General features: G+C 39.3%; 2 non-coding genes and 1 pseudogene across 2 annotated transcripts; all 3 read right to left on the bottom strand.

Moving 5' to 3' along the window:
* LOC113094224 (uncharacterized) lies at positions 1-194 on the bottom strand (annotated as a pseudogene).
* Positions 195-2,144: 1,950 nt separating this feature from the next.
* Positions 2,145-2,352, bottom strand: LOC113094223 (small nucleolar RNA U3). The gene has a single exon (XR_003288033.1). It is a non-coding gene; the product is annotated as a small nucleolar RNA U3 (small nucleolar RNA).
* Positions 2,353-4,295: 1,943 nt separating this feature from the next.
* LOC113094225 (small nucleolar RNA U3) lies at positions 4,296-4,506 on the bottom strand. The gene has a single exon (XR_003288034.1). It is a non-coding gene; the product is annotated as a small nucleolar RNA U3 (small nucleolar RNA).
* Between the last annotated feature and the right edge of the window lie 313 nt (positions 4,507-4,819).

Raw genomic sequence — 4,819 nt, 5'->3', positions numbered from 1 at the left:
CTCCTTTCTTCAATATTGCCAAGAGCAATACGAACGCTCATCGGTGACAGAACTTGTGATCGAAGTCACAGTTCCATCTCAATTCCTCTCTAGAAAGGAGCATTACAGCTCATCATCGTGGGTTGGGAGACAAACACTTTGAAACACATTTCAAGTAAAAAACTATAGAAATGATTCCCTGAAAATATAGTCTTAACTTTCATATCTCAACTCAAACGGAATTCCATTCTGAAGCACCGCCTCCTCTCTGATGGTTTGCGTAGTTGATTTCTATAAAACACATGAACCAGTGTCCATATGGGTTTTACCTGATCTCGGATAAATTGGACTAATTTTGTCCGCGTTTCAATGACATATTTGAACATTCAAAAAAGGTGTTGTAATTAATAGTCTCTTATTGGCCTCATGAATCAAGCTCTGTATAGATTAGAAATATATATTATACAGGAGACTTGATAATTAATGGTATTGTACGATTTGTTAATGGCATTCAATAGATTACACTTTTAACAAAACATTCACCACTGGTTTGCAAAAGGTGTTTTAAGAAAAGTTTGAGCTGATTTCTTGTTGCAATTAAACCACTCTGACCAGCACACTTCAACAGAGTGTGGCCCTTTGGAGCTCTGCGAAACAGCGAACCCTTTTACCAGGCAATTGGTTCAGTCAAGTCACCTCATTGTATATAGCGCTTTTAACAGTACAGATTTGGTCAAAGCAGCTTCTCAGTATCCAAATAGGAAAATAGTGTGTCAATGAAAAAGGACAACAGTAGACATTCAGTTTTCAGTTTAAAGGCTGTTCATCATGAATTACACGATGTCTTCGTTCAGCTCAGTTTGGTTTAAATAGTATCTTTGAAATCAAGTCGATGATATCGCTGGAAATAAGTTTCCCCAGCTAAGCGAGTGAGAGGCGGCAGCGGCAAGGAACCAAAACTCCATCGGTGACAGAATGGAGACCAAGCTGTGGGAGAAACCAGGCTCAGTCGGTGGGCAAGTTCTTCTCTGGCCAGACGACCCAGGAGGTTGATCCATGCTAAAACAAAGTTACATTGTCATCTGGTTCCGTAGTCTTGTCCCAATGGCCATCTAGGAGACAAGGTCTTCACTGGGGATCTGTCTCTGGGGCTCATCTAGTTTTCCTGGTCCCCCCTGAAATTCAGAACTGGAGAGGTCGTCTCTAGGTGCTGATCCACAATCTGAGCTGGATACGTATTGGATCTGGTGGCTACGGTAACCTGGGAATAAGAAAGAAACAGACTAATATTAGCGTAGATGCCATTCTTCTTATGATGTAACAAGTACATTGTGTGTTATTGGAAGTGTTCCCAGTTCCGGTCTACCTATTTACTGCAGCCTAACAGTCATTTAATGGATTTGTCTGACAGAAATGTGTATGTTATGTGTAAGCCATCTTAAAGAGATGGTTCCTTGATCTAGATTTAAAATGACAGAGTGTGCCTGCCTCCTGAACAGTGTTAGATTATTCCAGAGTTTGGGCGCTAAATAGGAAAAGGGTCTGCCTCCCTCGGTTGATTTTGATATTCTAGGTATTATCAAATAGCCAGAGTTTTGAGAGTGCAGCGGATGTGGAGGACTATAATACAATAAGAGTTTGCTCATGTACTGAGGTGTGCTAAACCATTCAGAGCTTTATAAGTACTAATTAGTATGCTTTTAAAATCTATACACTGTTTTAATAGGGAGCCAGTGTTGTGTTGACAGAACCGGGCTGATATGGTCATAAATCCTGGTTCTAGTGAGAACTCTTGCTGCTGCATTTTGGTCCAACTGGACTTTGTTATTAAGCATGTAGAACAACCACACAACAAAACATAACAATAATCCAACTTTGAGGTCATGAACTCATAATTACCATTTCTGCATTTGACATTGAGAACATAGTCAGCAAATTCAAAATTGCGGAAAAAGGTTTGTTCTCTCGTCACCACTTTCATAATGTAAGTTGGCCGACCCCAAGTGGAAGAACAACACAGTTCATGATTTTTTTTGTTAAATTTGATGTTTCAAACAGAACACTCTACTACGTCTTCCCAAAAAAGCTAAATCTGACTTATTCAACATGGATTCCATAGAAAATACACCTCTTTCAAAAATCCTCCAAAACCACATCACATCAAAACCACTCAGATCATACCCCTTTCTTCAATATTGCCAAGAGCAATAGGAATGCTCATCGGTGACAGACCTTGTGATCAAAGTCACAGTTCCATCCTCAATTCACTCTCAGAAAGGAGCATTACAGCTCATCATCGTGGGTTGGGAAACACTTTGGAAACACATTTCCAAGTAAAAAAACTATAAAAATGATCCCTGAAAATATAGTCTTAACTTCATAGCTCAACTCAAACGGAATTCCATTCTGAAGCACCGCCTCCTCTCTGATGGTTTGCGTAGTTGATTTCTATAAACACATGAACCAGTGTCCATATGGGTTTTACCTGATCTCGGATAAATTGACCAATTTTGTCCACGTTTCAATGACATATTTGAACTTTCAAAAAGGTGTTGTAATTAATAGTCTCTTATTGGCCTCATGAATCAAGCTCTGTATATATTAGAAATATATATTATACAGACACTTGATAATTAATGGTATTGTACGATTTGTCAATTGCATTCAATAGATTACACTTTTAACAAAACATTCACCACTGGTTTGCAAAAGGTGTTTTAAGAAAAGTTTGAGCTGATTTCTTGTTGCAATTAAACCACTCTGACCAGCACACTTCAACAGAGTGTGGCCCTTTGGAGCTCTGCGAAACAGCGAACCCTTTTACCAGGCAATGGGTTCAGTCAAGTCACCTCATTGTATATAGCGCTTTTAACAGTACAGATTTGGTCAAAGCAGCTTCTCAGTATCCAAATAGGAAAATAGTGTGTCAATGAAAAAGGACAACAGTAGACATTCAGTTTTCAGTTTAAAGGCAGTTCATCATTGAATTACACGATGTCTTCGTTCAGCTCAGTTCAGTTTAAATAGTATCTGTGAAATCAAGTCGATGATATCGCTGGAAATAAGTTTCCCAGCTATGCGAGTGAGAGGCGGCAGCGGCAAGGAATCAAAACTCCATCGGTGACAGAATGGAGACCAAGCTGTGGGAGAAACCAGGCTCAGTCGGTGGGCCAGTTCTTCTCTGGCCAGACGACCCAGGAGGTTGATCCATGCTGCAACAAAGTTAGATTGTCATCTGGTTCCGTAGTCTTGTCCCAATGGCCATCTAGGAGACAAGGTCTTCACTGGGGATCTGTCTCTGGGGCTCATCTAGTTTTCCTGGTCCCCCCTGAAATTCAGAACTGGAGAGGTCGTCTCTAGGTGCTGATCCACAATCTGAGCTGGATACGTACTGGATCTGGTGGCTACGGTAACCTGGGAATAAGAAAGAAACAGACTAATATTAGCGTAGATGCAATTCTTCTTATGATGTAACAAGTACATTGTGTGTTATTGGAAGTGTTCCCAGTTCCGGTCTACCTATTTACTGCAGCCTAACAGTCATTTAATGGATTTGTCTGACAGAAATGTGTATGTTATGTGTAAGCCATCTTAAAGAGATGGTTCCTTGATCTAGATTTAAAATGACAGAGTGTGTCTGCCTCCTGAACAGTGTTAGATTATTCCAGAGTTTGGGCGCTAAATAGCAAAAGGGTCTGCCTCCCTCGGTTGATTTTGATATTCTAGGTATTATCAAATAGCCAGAGTTTTGAGAGTGCAGCGGACGTGGAGGACTATAATACAATAAGAATTTGCTCATGTACTGAGGTGCTAAACCATTCAGAGCTTTATAAGTACTAATTAGTAGGCTTTTAAAATCTATACACTGTTTTAATAGGGAGCCAGTGTTGTGTTGACAGAACCGGGCTGATATGGTCATAAATCCTGGTTCTAGGGAGAACTCTTGCTGCTGCATTTTGGACCAACTGGACTTTGTAATTAAGCATGTAGAACAACCACACAACAAAACATAACAATAATCCAATTTTGAGGTCATGAACTCATAATTACCATTTCTGCATTTGACATTGAGAACATAGTCAGCAAATTCAAAATTGCGGAAAAAAGTTTGTTCTCTCGTCACCACTTTCATAATTTAAGTTGGCCGACCCCAAGTGGAAGAACAACACAGTTCATGATTTGTTTTGTTAAATTTGATGTTTCAAACAGAACACTCTACTACGTCTTCCCAAAAAAGCTAAATCTGACTTATTCAACATGGACTCCATAGAAAATACACCTCTTTTAAAAATCCTCCAAAACCACATCACATCAAAACCACTCAGATCATACTCCTTTCTTCAATATTGCCAAGAGCAATACGAACGCTCATCGGTGACAGAACTTGTGATCGAAGTCACAGTTCCATCCTCTATTCACTCTCAGAAAGGAGCATTACAGCTCATCATCGTGGGTTGGGAGACAAACACTTTCGAAACACATTTCCAAGTAAAAAACTATAGAAATGATCCCTGAAAATATAGTCTTAACTTCATAGCTCAACTCAAACGGAATTCCATTCTGAAGCACCGCCTCCTCTCTGATGGTTTGCGTAGTTGATTTCTATAAACACATGAACCAGCGTCCATATGGGTTTTACCTGATCTCGGATAAATTTACTAATTTTGTCCGCGTTTCAATGACATATTTGAACTTTCAAAAAGGTGTTGTAATTAATAGTCTCTTATTGGTCTCATGAATCAAGCTCTGTATAGATTAGAAATATATATTATACAGTTACTTGATAATTAATGGTATTGTACGATTTGTTAATTGCATTCAATAGATTACACTTTTAACA

The sequence above is a fragment of the Carassius auratus genome, unplaced genomic scaffold, assembly GCF_003368295.1.
Source record: "Carassius auratus strain Wakin unplaced genomic scaffold, ASM336829v1 scaf_tig00215306, whole genome shotgun sequence".
Classification (NCBI taxonomy): domain Eukaryota; kingdom Metazoa; phylum Chordata; class Actinopteri; order Cypriniformes; family Cyprinidae; genus Carassius; species Carassius auratus.
The sequence above is the reverse complement of the archived record's forward strand: the minus strand, read 5'-3'. Positions and strand labels throughout refer to the sequence as shown.